The following is a 19,936-nucleotide window of genomic DNA, read 5'->3' as shown; positions in this document are numbered from 1 at the left end:
GAACTCACTGCTTGAACAGCAGATCCACCTGAAGGTTCAGAGAGTAACTGAGTGCATTAGACAGTGATCGGGGCAAAGCCCAAGATGCTGAGACTCTGTGTAACTCTTTCTGTCCTCCTTAGGTTCCAGGTTGCAGGAATAAATGGAATAGATCTTGTGGAATAATCGTGCAACAGCACAATCTGTCATCCAGTCTTGAAAGTCATTGAGCATAATGTAAGTACTATTGGGAATTAACATTGATGGTTGGTGAGGAAGACTATTAATTTCCTGTTATAGAGTTGAGGGTCAAACAGCTATAGAGTATGGAAGCAGCATCTTGGATACAACTCATCCAGACCAACAAGATCCTTACCTGAGCTAATCCCTTGGGATTTTTACCTTTTCATTCCATATATTTGTTAAAATGTCTTTGAAGTATTTATATCTGTTCAAATGTCTTTTAGGTTTTGTAATTTTACCTTTCTTTCTCTTGCAACTTGCTCAATATACACTCTATGTAAAAAGAAATTGCACCTCAGATCCTCTTTTAATCTTCCTCTTCTCATCTATGAGCTCTAGTTTTTGAGTACTCTATGTTGGAAGAAAGATTGAGACTATGCCCCTCATGATCTTATGAACCTTTGTCAGATTGTCCCTCAGCCCCTTATGTACCAAGGAAAAAGCACCAGCCTATCCAATCTCTCCTTTTAGCTGAATCTCCACAGTCCCTGTAATATCTTTATTAATCTTCAATGCACTCTTTCCAGCTGACACAGTATAAATGGGTGCAGAAGTGTTCACAATATTCCATGTGTGATCTTACCAATATGATATGTTAACTCTTGTCCTGCATGTCCTGACAACTGAAATCATGTGTGCCAAATGCTTTCTTCACCACACTAACTGTGTCACCATTTACTGGGAGCTCTGGAATTGTACCCCTAGATTTCTTTGTTCTATAACATTCTGCAAAGCTCTGTCATTTGCTGTGCAAGTCTTCCACGGTTAAATGCAACACTACACACTTGTCTATGTAAAAGTTGTCTTTCGGGACTCCACCTTCTCAGTTCTACACTAGCTTCTGGTTAAAATTCCTTGGTAGTTTTAATCATGTCACTGATAATCCACTGTTGACAAGTTGTCTCATGTTGTGAAACTCAACCATGAAGATCAGAAAGCATCTTGGACTCATTCTGCTGGATGTCTCCACATTCTCACTCCAAACTCCACTATATATTATCCCAGATGGAATGGAAAGTGAGGAATGTTTCTTAATGACATCTGTATTCTGATTGCACAATTATTTCTTTTTTCAGTCTAAAAACAATGTCACAACAAAAAATTCGAAAAAATAAAGATCCAGCAACATTTCCACTCAAGAACAGAAAGAAGTTAGTCTCTGCACTAATGTGGAACTGGCCAATATATGAAGGATTAGAACAAACAGGGTAAACTATTGCCTGAGGGTAACTGTATGATCGAGAAAGTGGGAAGCAGGTGGTGTAGGAATGGGGGAGATGCAAGGGAACAAGACTAGTAACAACTGGTGGGGCAGTGTGCACTGAGATCCTATTCAGAAGTAAAGTTCCATTGCTTCCTGCACTGGATCCTTACAGGTTTATGCTGCTGTTACTTACATTGTACTGAGAAAATTCCGTCAGATTGCAGATGCACTACTCTTCCGATCTGCCAGGTCAGATCTACCTATTTGTCCTGGACATGTTGTACCATAGACAGAGCCAGAGCAAAGTCAAATGTAGGACAATAGCCCAGGGCTCATAGAATAGCAACTCCCCAATCAGTCTGACCATTCTCTACTCAATCCCATGTTTTTCTTTGATGGCTGTCTGCGAGATGAGCTTAGAAACTTCAAACTCATTCACCATTGGAGACTTGCAGCCAATAAAGGAGCAATTCACCCAGTGTAGAAGGGCGAATAGCATAGAACATAGAACATGGAACAGAACAGCACAGTGCAGGCTCTTCAGCCCATGATATTGTGCTGATATTTTAACCTTAATCAATCAATTAAGATCAATCTAGCCCTCAACTCTCAAATAATACACCATATTTCTCTCAAATGTGTGCCTGTCTAAGGGTCTCCTAAATGTCCCTAATGAATATCCCTCAACCACCACCTCAGGCAGTACATTGTACGTACTTGGTAAAATTTCTACCGCAGACATCTCCCCTGTACCTTACTCCAATTACCTCCTATTAGCCATTGACACCCTGGGTAAAAGGCGTTGCTGTCTTCTCTGTCTATGCCTCTTATCATCTTGTACACATCTATAAAGTTGCCTCTAATCCTCGTTCACTCTAAAGAGAAAAGCCACAGCTTCCTCAGCCTTTCATCTCATGCAGGGCGCATCCTGGTAAATCTTCTCTGCATCCTCTCTAAAGCTCTACATGCTTCCTGTAATGATGCAAACAGGACTGAACATGATGTTCCAGGTGTGCCATTATAGAGTTGCTGCATTAACTGTAGCTCTTGAAATCAACTACTGAAGGTGACCACACTAGGGCATCATGGTAGTGTAGCAGTCAACATGACGCTATTATAGCTCAGAGCATCAGAGTTCAAAGTTCAATTCCCAATGTCCTCTCTAAGGAGTTTGTACGTCCTCATCGTGGAATGTATGGGTTTCCTCTCACAGTCCAAAGATGTACCAGCTAGTAGGTTAATTGGTCATTATAAATTGTCTTGTGATTAGGCTGGGGTTAAACTGGAGGTTGTTCATGGTGACACAGCTCGAAGAGCAGGTAGGACCTATTCAATGTTGCATCACTCTATAAAATAAGCTAAAAATACATTTTCCTTCTTGACCACCTTATCAACTTGTGTGGCAACATTGAGGAAACTGTGGATTGTGACTTAAAGATCTCTTTGATGCTGTACACCAGTGGTCCTCAAACACCGGGTCACAGACCAGTACCGGGCGACGGCCCAGTCGTTGGGGACCACTGCTCTACACTGCTAAGAATCCTGTCATTAACCTTGTACTCTGCCGAGAAGTTTGACTTTCCAGCATGTAACACCTCACATTTTTCTGGATTGAACCTATTCTACCACTTTTCAGTCCAGCTCTGCATCCTGTCTATGTCCTCTTGTAACCTATCACAATCTTCTACACTATCCACAACACCACCATCCTTCATGTCAGCAGCAAATTGATACCACATGTTTGCACTTCCTCATCAAAGACTTTTATAAAGGTAACGAAGGACGGAAAAGATCCTTCAGAAAACCACTAGTCAGGAATCTCTATGCAGAATACATTCCACCAATAACCACTCTGCTTTCTGTAGGCAAGCTGGTTCCAATATCCACACAGTCAAGTTTTCCTGGATCCCATACCTCTTGACTTTCTGAAGGATTCTGGCCATAGGGAACCTCATTGAATGCCTTACTAAAAACCCAGATACACCACACACATGGATTTACTTTCAACAATCTGTTTTGTCACATGCTCAAAAAAGTCAATAAGGAATATTAGGCACAATCAAGATTGTAAGACTCACTGGTCTTTGATTCCCAGGATTATTCCTATTATCATTCTGGAACAAAGGAATAACATTTGCCATTTTCCAATTCTCTAGTACTTCTCCTGTGGCTAGTGAGGATGCAAAGGTCATCCGAAAGATACAGCAACCTCTTCCCTCAATTCCTGTAATGACGTGGGGTACATCTTGTCTGGCCCCAGGAACGTATCTATCCTAATGTTTTTTCAAAGTTTCCAGCACCTTCTCTTTCTTAACCTTGACACGTTCAGCCTGCTCTACGCTGACCTCACATTCGTAAAGATCTTTTGCACCAGTCAATACTGAAGCAAGCCATTCATTAAGGACTTCTCTAATCTCGTCCAACACCAGGCACATTTCCTCTTTTTTATTTCCAATCAGTCCTACCGTTACACTAATCATCTTACTGTCATTTATGTACGTGTAGAATACCATAAGATTTTGGTTTTTCTTAATCCTAGCCACAATGCCTTATCATGTCTGCATCTTTCTACCCCAAGTCCCTTCTTAAGCTCCTTCCTGGTTACTTTGTAAAATCTCAGGAAACCCATCTAATGTTTATTTCCTAAACCTTAAGTATGGTTCTTTCCTTCTCTTGACTAAATGTTCCATTTTCTCTCTACGCAACCATGGTTCCTCCACCCTGGCATCCTTTCCCTACCTTAATAGGGCAAGACTATCCAGAACCCCTTGCAAGTACCTTCTAAACAGACTCGCCATCAGATATTCCCTGAGAATATCTGTTGTCAATTTAATCTTCCAAATTATAGTTTCACTAATAACATCATAATTATCTAATACTCGATCTAATTGGACCTCTACTCCCCTGAGACTGTCCAGACTTGTCAGAAATCCTTCCTGGACTCAAGTAACAAATCTATCCCATCTAAAACTCTTGCACTAAGGAGGAGCCAATTAAGATGAAGGAAGTTGATGTCAATAACGACAACAACCTTGCTATTTTAGCACCTTTCCAAAATCTACCTGCAGACTTGCTCCTCAGTGTCCCTGTTTCTATTGCGGATCAATAGAATACTCCCAATTGAGTGATTGCTCCCTTCCTAGTCCAGACTTCCACCTACACTGTTTCAGTGGACAATCCATTCACAATGTCCTCCCTTGCTGTAGTTATCAGAAGCTATCCTTGATTAGCAATGCCTCTCCCCCACCTCTTTTAACTCCCTTCCTGTCCCTTTTGAAACATCTAAACCCTGGAACATCTAGCAGTCATTCCTGCACTTAAGATAGCCAAGATTCTGTAATGGCCACAACTTCATAGTTTCATATTCTTATCCATGCTCTCAGTTCACCACCTTTATTCTTGATATTTTTCACATTGAAGTAAACATATTTCAACCCATCTAACTGACTTGCTATCCTTCCTTACAGTCTCTCTTCACATTGTGTTTACCTTTACATCAACTGCTCCATCATCTGACCTATTGCTCAGGCTCCCATTCCCCTGCCAAGTTAATGTGCACCCTCCCAAAAAGTTCTGGCAAATCCACTTGCAGGGATATTGGTCCCTCTCAAGTTCACGTGTAACCCTTCTTTTTAGTATACATCATACCATCGCCAGAAAAGATCCCAGTGATCTACAAATCTGAAACCCTGCCCTCTGCACCAATTCGTCAGCCACTCACTCAGCTTCCATAGCATCCATTCTTACCATCACTGGTGCATGGAACAGGCGGCAATCAAAGGTTTTCCACCCTTGAAGTCCTGCTTTTCAGTTTCCTTCCAAGCTCCACATATTCTCTCTCCAGGACTTCATCCCTTTTCCTATCTACCTTGTTGGTGCCAATAGTTAATCTAAATTCTGAATGCCCAACCCTCCCTTTAAGAAATCAGTGGACTGAGTATAAGGTGTCACTGACCCTGGAATCTGGGAATCTTTCATGTCTACAGAATCACCTGTCAGTATCCCTAACGATTGAAACCCCTATCATCAGTGCTCTCCTTTTCTCATCCCTTCCCTTCAGAGCCACAAAGCCAGACCATAAGACATAGGAGCAGAATTAGACCATTTGGCCCATCGAGTCTGCTCCCACATTCAGTCATGACTGATCCTTTTTTCCCTCCTTTAGCCACACTCCCTGGCCTTTTCCCTGTAATAGTTGAAGCCATGGCCAACCAAGAACCTATCAATCTCTGCCTAAAATACACCTAAAGTCCTGGCCTCCACAGCAGCCTGTGATAATAAATTCCATAAATTTATCATCCTCTGGCTAAAGAAATTTCTCCCCATTCCTGTTTTAAATGGATGCCCCTCTATCTTGAGGCTGTGCTCTCTTGTCCTAGACTCTCCCACCATGGGAATCATCCTTTCCACATCTACTCTGTCTAGGCCTTTCAACATTCAAAAGGTTTCAATGAGATTCCCCCATCTTTCTAAATTCCAGTGAACACAGATCCAGAACCATCAGACATTCCTCATGATGATCCTTCCATTCCCAGAATCATCCTTGTGAACCTCCTCTGATCCCTCACCAAAGCCTGCACAATTTTCTCTGATGAGGAGCCCAAAACTGTTCAGAATACTCACGGTGAGGCCTTGCCAGTGACTTATAATGCCTCAGCATCACATCCCTGCTCTTATATTCTAAACCTCTTTAAATGAATGCTAGCATTACATTTGCCTTCCTCACCACTGTTTCAATCTGCAAGTTAACCATTAGAGTGTTCTGCACAAGGACTCCCAAGTTCCTTTGCATCTCAGATTTTTGTATTTTCTCCTCGTATATAAGTTAGTCCACACATTGATTTCTACTACAGAAGTGCATGACCATGCATTTTCCAACATTGTATTTCATTTGCCAGTTTCTTGCCCACTCTCCTAATCTGTCTAAGTCCTTCTGCATCCTATCTGTTTCCTCAACACTACCTGCCCCTCCTTCAATCTTTGTATCATTTGCAAACTTCTCAACAAAGCCATCTATTTCATCATCTAAGTTATTTATATACAGCATAAAAAGAAGTGGTCCCAGCACCAACCCCTGCAGAACACCACTAGTTACTGGCGGCAACCAGAAAACAATCCTTTTATTCACATCGCTGCCTCTTACCAATCAGCCGATTCGCTAACCATGCTAGTAACTTTCCTGTAATACCATGAGCTTTTAACTTGATAAGCAGCCTCATGTGTGGCACCTTGTCAAAAGCCTCGTGAAAATCCAAATATACAACATTCACTGAATCCCTTTTAGCTATCCTACCTGTAATCTCCTCAGAATTCCACCAGGTTTGTCAGGTAAGATTTTCCCTCAAAGAAACCCTGATGACTTTGTCTATCTTGTCCTGTGTCGCCAAGTACTCCATATCCTCCTGCTTACCAATGCCAGAGGCCTTGCTGCAGCCTTCTCTGGTAGGTATGCCTCATCAGGCATCCATCACACAGCCTCAACACAGATGCTGCCAATGAACTTTGCCACTGTTTCTGTGACTATCTATTTATTTTCTTTCCACGAGGGTTATGAAGAAGTAGAGCTCCCAACTCTTCATTGGCTTCATACATTTGTTAATGGAATGGATATGGAGACTGCAATAAAATTGGGCCTGGACAGATTTTTCAATTATTCACGCTTTCATAATGATGCTGGTATGTGAGAAGTTTCTTCAATGTTACAGCACAGAACATACCTTTTGTGTTCGTGTGTGACTCATCGGAAAGTCAAAGTCAGATTTATTGTCATTTGCAGAGGTCAAATGAAAAACTTAGTTGCAGCAGCATTCATTGCATCTGACAACATAGGTTCAGCATAAATTATTTCAAACTTATCCCATAGGGAACAGGGTTAGAATTTTTAAAAAAGTACAATGTTTATTGCAGTGCAAGATTGTCAAAGTTGTCTGGTATTGCTAAGCTGAGGCAGTGATTTGGTTTATGCAGGTTGATTCAAGACCAAATGGTTAAAGGTTTCTGCAGGCTTCTGTACGTTCTGTCCAATGGTAGCTCTAAGAAGATGGCATGGCCCAGTGTGGAGATCTTTGTTGGTAGATGTTCCCTTCTTAAGATAACTCCTCCTGTAGATAGTGCTCTGAAGGGATGTATAGGGATATTATTTCAAACTAGTGAGCAGGCAGGCAGACAAGAGCCATATTTAGTTACACAGGTAGAATTTGGCCAGGTGACCCTTCCTGACCATGCCTGGGCAAAGGAGCAAAGTTGGCTCTTACCACTTTACATCCTGTTGCTCCTTTCTGTAGTGAGGTGACTAGAACTGCACACTGGTGTCTTTTTGAAACAAAATTTGTTACTCACACCATTCCAGTTTCAGATTCCTACACTTCACTGCTGATTCTTGACTATTGGAACCCTTGAGACCTCAACTCTGCTTAACGGGTTCATCGGGAGTAAATTCAGGAGTGCAGGATTGGGGAATTTCAATGTATGTGTGTGTGTGTGTGTGTGTGTGTGTGTGTGTGTGTGTGTGCGTGCGTGCGTGCGTGCGTGCGTGCGTGCGTGCGTGCGTGCGTGCGTGTGTGTGTGTGTGTTTGTGTGTTTGAAAGTGAGAGACTGACATTGTGTATTTTAGAAAATTACAATGGTTTCCCTCTTAAAAGTAGTCTTAATATTTTTATAGTCATCAAGAAATTAAGTATCCAGTACCTACTAAATACAATGTATGTTTCAGTTTTATTTTTACTTGACCAGAGTCTCAATACCACTCATCAGCCAAAATTCCATAAACTTGCCAGGTTTATCATTTACCCTGGTAGGAATATGCTGTTTCTGGATTCCTGATATCACACTCTGTGCTTTTTCCATAGATGCTGCCTGGCCTACTGAGTTCCTTCAGTATTTTCTGTGTGTTGCTTGGATTTCCAGCATCTGCAGATTCTCCCTTATCTGCAACATCCTGCCCATTTCCCCAAAATTATCCCTGCTTCAGGTTAGGGTCCTAACCTATGGATCTTTTCCATTGCTATCTTAAAACCAACATAATTATATTTACTAGAACTAAAGAGCTCCCTGACTGTCAGTCCAGTAACTTTTACTGTCTTGTTCCTATAAAAGGAAGGTCCAGGATTGCACCTTCTCAAGTAGTACCCTTTGTACTGTATATTGATTCAGAGAACATTCCAAGACATATTTCATAAATTCCACCCCATCCAGGCTCTTAACAATCAGTACCAGGAAAACAAGAATCTCCCACTACTACAATCCTTTTATTCCTACTATTATGAGCAATAATATATTATATTATATATTCATATAAATATATATATTTTATAATATTATATATTCATATAAACTCTTGGTGCTCAAACCCCTGCTGACCACTGGGGGTCAGTACTTGGAACTACAATGTTGCCTTTGCAGAGAATTGACTGTCACAAGCTGCCAGATATTACAGAGGTTAGATGTTTCAAAAGGAACAAGAAGGGAATGGCATTGCTCATTAAGGATAGTATCACAGTTACAGAAAGGCGGATGTCATGAAGGGATCATCTACTGAGTAAGTGTGGGTAGAAGTCAGGACCAGGAAGGGAGCAATCACTGTTAGGAGTATTCTGTAGATCCTCCAAACGCAACAGGGACACTGAGGAACATATCAATGGGCAGATTTTGGAAAGGTTAAAAAATAACAGAGTTGGTGAACTTGAAGCTGACATGAGAAGGCTTTGGTGAATATGTGCTTGGAGTTAGAGGAGGTCATTAGTGAATACCTTGCTTCAGCAGAGAGAGAGACCTTGACAAATATGAGGCCAAAGTAGAAAAGGTTAATATGTTGGAACACGTTGAGGTTAGGGAAGAGGATGTGTTAGAACATTTGAAAAGGAGTAGGGTAAATAAATTTCCATGGCCAGAAGGATTATTCCTCAGGTTACTGTGGAAATTGAGAGAAAAGACTGTTGTGCTGTTGGCAATGATCTTTGAATCCTCATTGACGTTCATAGGAGTAGTACTAGAAAATATGAGGATGGCCAATGTTATTCAGTTGTTCAAGAAAGGTAATAGGGATAATCTTGGACATTATAGACCAGTGAATCTTGCATCAGTGATGGGCAATATATCTGAGAAGATTCTGAGAAATAGGATTTGGAGAAGCATAGAGAGCAGTGGGTGTGAAACATATGGATTTATGTAAGGTTTTCAACTAGGTTCCCCATATCAGGCTCAGTTAGAAAAGCTATTCAGGAGACATAGGATTGAGGGAAACTTGGCTGTATGAATTCAGAATTAGCTTTCTCAGAGAAGACAGAGGGTGGTAGTAGATGGAGCATATTCTGATGGGAGGTCCACGACTAGTGGTGTTTCACAAGGAGCTGTTCCAGAACCCCTACTCTTCATGAGTTTGATAAATGTCTTCGAAGAGGAAGTGAAAGGGTAGGTTAAAAGTTTGCAGATGACATGAATGTTGGTGGTGTTGTGGATTGTACAGAAGGTTGTCGTATGTTACATCGGAAACTGGCAGGATGCACAGCTGGGCTGAGAAGTGGCAGATGGAGTTCAATCTAGATAATTGTGAGGTGATACACTTTGGAAGTCAAACTTGATGACAGAGTACTAAGGTAATGGCATGATTCTTAGCAGCGTGTAGGAGCAAAGGGATGTGGAGGCCAAGTCCATAGATAACCCAAAGTTGCTGCATGAGTTGATAGGGTGGCTAAGAAAGTATATGGTGAGTTGGCTTTCATTTATTGGGGATTGAGTTTAAGAGCCACAAGATAATGTTGCAGCTTTATAAAACAACTCTGGTTAAACCACACTTGGAGTATTGTTCTGTCACCTCATTATAGAAAGGATGTGGAAGCTGAGAAGATTTACCAGGATGCTGCCCGGATTAAGAAAATGTCTTCTGAGGAAAGGTTGAGTGAGCTAGGCATGAAGGACAATAAGAGGAGACTTGGAAGAAGCATATTAAATGATGAGAGGCAGAGATAGAATAGATTACCAGTGCCTTTTTCCCCAGGGTGGCACTGGTTATAATGAGAAGACATACCTTTAAGCTGATCGGAAGAATGTTTGTGGGTGATGTCAGATGTGGGTTCTTTTACACAAAGAGTGGTAAGTGTGTGGAATGCATTTCCTGGGGAGGTGGTAAAGTCACTATTAACATTTATGAGATTTAAATGACTCATAGCTAGGCACATGGATGAAAGAAAAATGGAAGACTATTTTGGAGGGAAGGGTTAGATTGATCTTGGAGTAGTTAAATGGTTGGTAAAACATCACGAGCCAAAGGGCCTTCACTGTATTGTACATTTCTATGCTCTGTATTACAGCCTCATTAGTGACCCAGTCCTCCTTGCTTCTAAATTCTACTCATAATGGGATTATCTCACAGAACCATTATGTCTAAGTACTGGTAATATGTCCTTCCTTATCAAAAAAGCAACATGCCACCGTCTCTTACCTGCACTTCTGTCATACCTGTAGCATCAATATCTGAGAATATTGAGCTGTTGGTCCTGCCCATTTCTTAGCCATATTTGCTCTATGGCTGTCGTCCAGCACATGAGTGTCATTACAAAGAAGGCACAGCAACACCTTTACTTTCTTAGAAGTTTGTGAAGACTCAGCATCTCATCTGAAACGTTGGCAGACTTCTATTGATGCAGTGAAGAGTATATTGACTGGTTGCATCATGGCCTGGTATGGAAGCATTAATGTCCTTCAACAGACACATCCACAAAATAGTGGATACGGCCCAGTCTATCACAGGTAAAGCCCTCCCAGCATGGAGCGCATCTAGAAGGAGCACTGTCACAGAAAAGTAGCACCCGTCATCAAGGATCCCCACTATCCAGGCCATGCTCTCTTCTCACCGTTGCCATAAAGAAGGAGGTTCAAGAGCCTCAGGCCCACACCGCCATGTTCAGCAGCAGTTAGTATATCTCAACCATCAGTCTCCCAACCATTGTGGACAACTTCACTCATCCCAACACTGAACTGATTCCACATCCTATGGACTCACTCTCAAGGACACTAAATATGTTCTCATAATATTAATCATTATCATATGTCTTTTGTTTCATATTTACACAGTCTGATATCTTTTTTACATTGTTTGTTTGTTTGTCTCTGTGTGTAGTTTTTTAACTTTGAACATCTCTTTCCTCAGGGCTAATCTATACTCCAACTTTATCTGTTTTACCAGTTAAACCTTGTGGAGTAAAACAAATGCAGTTTACCTGATTAAAATAAATGCAGTTTAACTGAATATTAATTTCTGTTCATTTACTGTGCCCTTGCCTATCCTTATTACAAAACATGCTCTTACTGATTACTGCTTTATCCTGTTCAGAGTCCCGTACCCCGCCAATCTAATATAAACTCTCATTTGTAGCATCAGCAAATTTTCCTGAAAGGATATTGGTCCCTCTCTGATTCAAGTACTGTACAGTCCAACCCTTTTGTACTGGTCTCCTCTACCTCAGAAAAGATCAGAAGACCTCACAACCACCCCTCCACCAGTTCCTCAGCCAAAAATTCATCTGCCCTATCTTTATATTTCTTTCTTTGCCGGCACATAGCGGCAGGAGTAATCTGGAGATCAGTACCCACAAGGACCTCCTTCTTAACTCCCTACCTAAATCATCTGGTAGAACCGCATCCATTGTTCTACCCCCATCATTTGAACCAACGTCTACAACAACCTCAAATTGTTCATCATTCCACTCAAGAATTTTCTGCAGCTGTGTAGAGACATCCTTGACCCTTGAGGCAACCCATCACCTTGCCATCTCTTCTGCAGTCAAAGGACCTCTGTCTGACCTCCTCATTGTTTGTCTGCACCCTTTCCCTCTGAGCCTCAGAGCAAGTCACAGTGCCACAGACCTGACTACTGCTGCTAACACCTGAATGAACATCACACTCAGAAAAATAGTTCGGCATAGCCAAGAGGGGCCAAAAGGCCTTTTTCTGTTCTGTAACGTTCTATGGTTCTATATTTCAAGAATCACTAGGACTGAAAAATTGCAAATGTCACTCCACTCTCTAAGAAGGAAGAAAGGCAAAATACAGGAAATTATAGGCCAGTTAACTTGACTTCAGCAGTTTGGAAGATATTGGTGTCCATTATTAAGGATGAGGTATTGGGGCACATGGAGACACATGATGAATTAGGCCAAAGTCAGAATGATTTCCATGAGGAGAAATCTTGCCTTGCAGATCTGATGTAATCCTTTCAGGAAATAACATGCAGGATAGGGAAGGAGAGATGGTGGCTGCTGTTCACTTGAAGTTTCAGAAGGTCTTTGACAAAGAGCCACAAATGGGGCTGCTAAACAAGAGTCCATGATATTACAGGAAAGATAGTAGGTTGGCTGATTGGGAAAGAACAGGAATAAAGAGGGCCTTTTCTATTGGGCTGCCAGTTACTAGTGCTACTCCACAGGGGTCAGTGTGAGGATCGCTTCCTTTCATGTTATATGTCAATGAGTTAGATGATGAAATTGGTGACTTTGTGGCCAAATTTGTGGGAAACACCAAGATTGGTGGAGGGCCAATTGGTGTTCTGGAAGCAGGAAGTCTGCAGAAGGACAGATAGTTTCAGCGAATGGGCAAAGAAGCGGCAGATGGAATGAAGTGTAGGGATGCGCATGTCTATTCACTTTGGTAGAAGGAATAAAGGCTCAGACTATTTTCTAAATGGGGAGTAAATTCATAAATCAGAGGTGCAAAGTGATATGGGAGTCCTCATGCAAGATTCCTTAAAGATTAGTTTGTAAATCAAGTTGGAGATAAGGAAGCTAAATGCAATATTGCCATTCATTTTGAAAGTACTGCAATATGAAAGTAAGGATGTAATGCTAAAGGCTTTAAAAGCATTGGTCAAATTGCACTTGGGAGTATTGTGAGCAATTTTGGGGCTCCTATCTAAGAACGGATGTGCTGGCTTTGGGCAGGAACCAGAGAAGATTCATAAGAATGGCCTCAGAAATGAAACGATTAATGTATGAATCATATTTGATCGCCTTGGGTCTGTACCTGCTGGAGTCCAGAAGAATAGTGGGGGCGGGGAATCTTATTGAACCTATCCAATATTGAAAGGCCTAGATAGAGTGGATGAGGAGAGGATATTTCCTATTGTGGGAGAGGCTAGAACCAGTGCGTACAGCCTCAGAATACAAGCACATCCCTTTAGAACAGTGATAAAAAGAATTTCTTGAGCCAGAATGTGGTGAATCAGTGGAATTCATTGCCACAAACAACTGAGGGGACCAAGTGAGTTAAGGTGGAGCTTGATAGTTTCTTGATCAGTGGGGGTGCCAGGGTTAGGTGGGGAAAGCAGGAGTGTGGAGTTGAGAAGGGTAAGAGATCACCCAGAACGGAATGGAGGACAGACATAATGTGCCAAATGGTCTTATGGCCTATTGGGTTGATGGGCCTATATGTGAACTGTATTGTTGTATGACTCTATGACAATGCTGTAACTGTAAACTGTTCTTTCTCCACAGCTACAATAGTTCCCATCTCTGCACCTTGGGCAATTAGAGCCCCATTTGAAAATGTTGTTATAAAACCTCAATTTTCAGTCTTCGTTTCATTGCCACTTGAAATCCAAACTCCACCTCTCCCAAAAGATCCGTCAGTTCAATGATACACTACTTCTCCATTAAAGGTTTATGAGAGGTACGATTTATTGTTGTTGACACTGTTGAAGCATTTGTGCATTGTTTTCCGGAGAGCAGTACACTCAGATGTGGTCAGACTGCGGTGAGCAAGCTGGTCACACGGGCAGAGATCTTGACCGGTACTAACAGTGTTAGAATGATTGGTGCATCTCTCATAACCTACACTTCCATTTCTGAGGCCATGGCTGCTCTCCATACTGACAGCTTCAGGTGGAGCATGGATGTGACTGACACATGAGATCATCTGACATCATCCCGCAATAAAGATTCTGTAGCTGTTAAATAATGTCCCTGTAATTCCTCTCAGATTGTCCTATTAGTTTTGAGGCCCTTATAGTTGCAAACATTACTTGGATTGTTGCTTTTCAGAAATTGTCACATTAACCACAGTGAATAAATCTAGCTAAACACTTTACTTCATCTTCATCTTATCTCAATAAAACATTATTTCATTGACAATCAATAATGCAAGAAACACTGCCTTTAGGGCAAGAGAAAGATTTAAAGTAACAGGTTGGAGACCTTATTAGAACTGAGAAAGCGAGAAAGCAAATTTCAGCAGCAAAGAATGTTGGGGAGCGTGATAGGAGGAAGGAAGGGAATTCCTCTGATGGGGTGGAATGATGGATGTTGACGTTAAAGGGCTGCGAAGTTTCCTTGATTGTGTAATGTGTTGTTAATGTTGTACAGTCTGGGTAATGTTGTATAGTCTGACACACTGGTATCCCCCATAGACCAAAGCTAATTGCCTCAAACCTGCCGACAAGTACAATACTCACTTCCTTTTTTCAGAGAGTGAATGTCAGTTCAGAAAGACTCAATCAAACCACCCAATCAGTGAACATCAGGCCATGGTCTTCCATACAATCACAGACCTCTTTTCCTCGAGAGATATTCCTGCCGCAACTTCCAACCTTGCAGTGTCCCAACCTTGCAGAGTGCCCTTCCACCTGCTACCAAAGATCCACAAGCATAATGTCCGAGATCCACTGCTTCAGTCTTGTCTTACCTCAACTTGCTTCTTCCTACCTTGAGACCAATTCCTCTCCCCTGCTCTAGTCCCTTCCCACTTGAATCTCTGAAACTTTGGAATACTCTGCTACCTCAACAGTTTCCAATTTCATGGCTCTAACTGGTTCATCTACAGCAGGGATGTACATTCCCTTTACTTCTCCACCCCACATTAGGAGGTTCTGATCATCCTCCTTTACCTCCTCCAACAGATGCTCAACCAGTTCCCCTCCAACAACACACTCAATGCCCAAACCTGTCTTCACATTCAACAATCTTTCTATCAGCTCCACTCACTGTCTCCAGATCAAATGTTTACCAATCAGCAATCACACACTGCCCAAGCTGTGACTGCTTCGAGAATTTCATCCCTGTTGCAGCCAATTTCCACTCTGCTCTCCCTGTCACATTGTCCATCTCTGACTCCTCTCTTCCTGTTCTGGATCTCTCTGTCTCCATTGCGGGGAATGGGCTCGCCATTGACACCTACTACAAACCACAGGCACCAGCAACTACCCTGTTTATAGTTCTCTAAACCCTGTTGCCTGTAAGGACTCCATTCCATTCTCCCAATCTCCACGCCATGCCTTCCTGTCTAATACTGTGGACAGAGCTCTTACCACATCACATTTTTCAGCACTTGTTCCCGGCTTTCAATGCCTCGGTGCTTTCTTAGACACCCCATAAATACTGTCAGTGAAACTGCTTCCACCAGTCTCTTCGGCAATGTATTGCAGGTTGTAGGTTTTACACTCTCTGAGTAGATAACAACTCCCTCAGATCCCATCTCACTCTTTTACTCCTTAGCCTATATCTATGTCCTCTAATTTTATCACATCTCCTGAGATCCTCAACACCCCCACCAAAAAATAGAAAATATAACTGCACTATTATATCGATACTCCACGTAGTTTTATATACAGATCCTCTTCAAGTTATAGTAGAATTGTTTCTCACCAGAACAGTTCACAAGTTGGAACTATAGCTTTGAACTGAGTTTCCACAAGGCAGAAAGTGCTCGCCGAGATGTGTTCTCCCATAGAAAAGGTCAGAAGCAGTTTAAATTTCATTTTCCCATTCCTAATAATAAAGCTGATATTCCCTAATCTATCTCGAGCCTATCTGCTGGGGAAGACATATATAAAGAATTATAAGGGATATAGATAGGATAGGCTGCAGGAATTTATTACCTTTGCCAGAGGTGAATAAAATTAGAAGGCATACATTTAAGTTAAAGGGTAAGAGATTGCAATGGAATCTGATGTGGAACATTTGAACAGCATGTCTCTAGATGGGATTCACAAAATGGTTGCTTGCTAAAATGTGTTCTTGTTAGTTTTGATGTGGCAAAATTCCATCCAGTGTCAAGAAGTCTCCTACCCTGCATCAGCTGAGAAATCCATCCTGCAGATTTCCCAGATAGGCTGTACATAATTCAAAATTCATTAGTTGAGAATGATTACCCATATGCACCCTTGTCCTCCTCTTGAAAGAAGACAGGCCTACTGCTGCTCATGTCTGACAATTTCCCATGCAACTACAGGAGGTGTAACACTTCACCTCTTCCCTTCCCATCGTCCAAGAACCCAAACAGCCTTCCGACAAAGGGCAATAATGCACTTGCACTTCTCCCAATCGAGTGTACTACACTTGGTGTTCACAATGTGGCTTCCTCACCACTGCAATAACCAAGCACACACAGGATGGAAACTTTGTGCAACACTTGAGCAAAGGATCCTGTCAGAGTCCTACACCAAGTAACTCCCAACAGAGGGCAGCAGTCATACACAGGAAGGAGGTTTTGAACATTGTACTCTTGGAGTTCATCTGTCTCAGGGGAGGATGATGGGGAGATGCGGTAGAGGAGGGAGAGGGGGGAGAGAAAGAAGGAAAAAAATAAATTCAGAGCCTCCAAATAGGGAGCTATCTCTGCTTCTTATTGTCTGGTACTGACTGTGATACAAGCACAGAATGGCGATTACAACTTGAACAAACAGGAAAGAGTTCATTTAATTTAATGCAATATTTATGCTGAATTAGTCACTTTGTGACTGAGCAGGAAAATGAAGACTATGGAAGACTTGCTAATGAACTCAAGAAGAAACTGGAAAACGACCACCGTTCTTTTGACCACAGTCGTATTTTCATTGGTTGGTACAACAAAGCTGGACACGTGAAACTGTCTTTTCTCAAGAAATGAAACAGAATTGTTCTCTCAGAGGCTCTAATACTTATAGATTTCAAACAGTGAGATGTGCTCAACTCTGATATCACCTTTAGTGGTTTCCTTCCTGGAATAACATGCATTTCGGTGGCGTAATGAAGTAAAATATCTCAGGGTGATTTATACACATTAGATTTAATTCTGCATGTCTGCCATTGTTGGGGTTTTCAACAAGCCTTGTGTGCTCTCATGGCAATTGTCAGTTCCTACATCCCACCCAGATGCCTGCAAGTACAGGGAACTCACACTTCACTCACAATTAACTAATTGAAACATAGGAACATAGAAAATCTACTGCAGAATGCAGGCCCTTCTGCCCACAAAGCTATGCCCGACATGTCCTTATTTTAGAAATTACCTAGGGTTACCCATAGCCCTCTATTTTTCTAAGCTCCATGTACCAATCCAGGAGTCTCTTAAAAGACCCTTTTGTATCCGCCTCCATCACTGTTGCCGGCAGCCCATTCCACGCACACACCACCCTCTGCGTAAAAAAACATATCCCTGTCATCTCCTCTGTACTGACTTCCAAGCACCTTAAAACTGTGCCCTCTTGTGTTAGCCGTTTCAGCCCCGGGAAAAAGCCTCTGACTACCCACATGATCAATGCCTCTCATCATCAAACCAAGTGTCCAAGGTGAGGCTTTCTTTCCCTTTCATTCATTGTATTTTGCATTCACTGCAAATTACAACTAATCATTCTGATGAATAATTCAGTCATTCTAATGAATTATTCCCACCGAAGGTCCCTACTGATTGTCTAGTGCCCAATAGTCCTGGTTGTGGAGCTGTGTCTCCATGTCACTACCTGGATGAAATATGTTGGGGAATCACATGGTCTTCCGCTCTCACCTTAACCACACATTCGGCTTTGATACTGACAGATCCAAATGTTCTAGATAGAGGAGGCTGCCGGTCTATTTAATATTGTTAATAATTAACTGCCCTCTGAATTCCAAGTAATTTCCCAGTATCCAGGGACCTATCAGTTGTGCGGAGAAACTACACTGGACAGTAAGAGAGAAACACTTACTCAGCCAATAATAGGAAGCTCCATATTGAAACTTTGCTGGTGAGAAACCTGGGAATCTGAAGAAAGAGCTATCAAGGCAGAAATATTTGTTCAAAGTCTCCACACGGCACAGTTGTATATGGGTGGGTGACTCCTCTGGGTAACAGAATTGATCACTCAGAGAATTTCCCTTTCCTCTTTAAATAACTTGAGTACTTACTGAGACTGAGATTGTTCTGAACACAGATACAATGACATTCTATCTTCACAATGGGACAGATTCTCTGTGTGTTCACCAAGCAGAAATCAAAAATATGAAAAGAGCTGACAGGAAATGGGAAGTGCTGGGTGTACAGAGCACTGAGGTTGTGCTGGCTGAAATCCTGGAGGTGTCAAATGCGGGACTATAGGTCTCACTCAGAGCTGGTTCCAGGTTGAAATATAAAATTGTAAGTTAACGCTTAAACTGTAGAGACTGTATTTAAACCATTTATAAACTATCATCGTTGTTACCACTTCATCTTCCGTTGCTGTCCATTGAAATATAATGGAATAGAATGTGTGAAAGACTGGGTGCTGCAGATCAACTCATTGGGGAGAGAGGCCTGTTCATGGACAATTGCTGCTGTTAACAGAACAACTGCTTTCAGATCTCCTTAGGAAGCTAATAATCAATTGTTTTTAGAGTCTTAGTGTTTTGCTTTACATCTTGCTGGGAATGTGTTCTCACTGCGAAATAAAGAGGTGATGCATCACAACACTTGGTCTCCATTTCAATTCTTACTCAGAAACAGAACTGGTCATTGGTCATATCAGTAGATCACAGTTAGCAGCTGGCAGTGCAGGGAAGAGACATGATATGAAACACAATTGAGGAGATACATAATAATGTTAGCCTCTACTGCATGACTGGTGTACAAATGTCAGTAAGTTTACAAAACTCTGGCTTTGTAGACAGCTTAGTGAGATCATACCTCAAATACAGTAACTGAAAACAAAAAAAAAGTATTGTTTTCATGAAAGATCTACGGAAAATAATGGAGATACTGAAATATCAAATGCATGTTCCAAATTGGCAGTGGCCTTATGAGAAAGGAGGACCTTCTGTTGGAGAATGAGGCAGTCCAAGTGACAGGAGTGTCAGTGGGGATCACTCTCAGACCAGTAACCATAATTCTATTAGTTTTTAAATCCTCATAAGGATGAATGTAGTCATCTACAGTGTATGTGGAGCTACTAGGGACAGGTGAGGTCTTAAGTTAATAGTTCATACCTGTGGAATTTTCTGTGGAAAAGGACACAGAAGCTAAGGAATTATGGGAAATGAATAAGATTTCTTGGAACTTATCAACATTACAAAAACTAGATGCTGGTGATCTTAAAGCACATTAAGATGGGCAAATTCATGGGGCTTATGAAAGCATATCCTAAGATCATAAAAGTTCAGAGTTGTTCACTAGTCCTAGATTGGGGCAAGGTAAATTTGAAGGCATTAGATGTGGACTTGCAAAGGTTGACTTGCAGAGACTGTTTGCAGGGACAGCTGGCAGGTGGAAGGCTTTTAAAAGTGAGATATGAAAACTTCAAGACAGCATGAGGAC

At 41.7% G+C, this 19,936-nt stretch overlaps 1 protein-coding gene across 1 annotated transcript in view; it reads left to right on the top strand.

Annotated features, from left to right (window-relative positions):
• Nucleotides 1-19,095, top strand: part of LOC132401028 (uncharacterized) — a 90,828-nt gene extending 71,733 nt beyond the window's left edge. The window contains exons 2-5 of the transcript XR_009514460.1: nucleotides 123-216; nucleotides 6,973-7,102; nucleotides 13,912-14,086; nucleotides 17,140-19,095. The gene's annotated coding sequence lies outside the window, so the exon portion shown is untranslated. The remainder of the gene's footprint in view (nucleotides 1-122; nucleotides 217-6,972; nucleotides 7,103-13,911; nucleotides 14,087-17,139) is intronic.
• Nucleotides 19,096-19,936: the final 841 nt, after the last annotated feature.

Source organism: Hypanus sabinus, chromosome 10 (assembly GCF_030144855.1).
Source record: "Hypanus sabinus isolate sHypSab1 chromosome 10, sHypSab1.hap1, whole genome shotgun sequence".
In the NCBI taxonomy this organism is placed as follows: Eukaryota; Metazoa; Chordata; class Chondrichthyes; order Myliobatiformes; family Dasyatidae; genus Hypanus; species Hypanus sabinus.
This window is presented reverse-complemented; position numbering and strand designations above follow the sequence as displayed.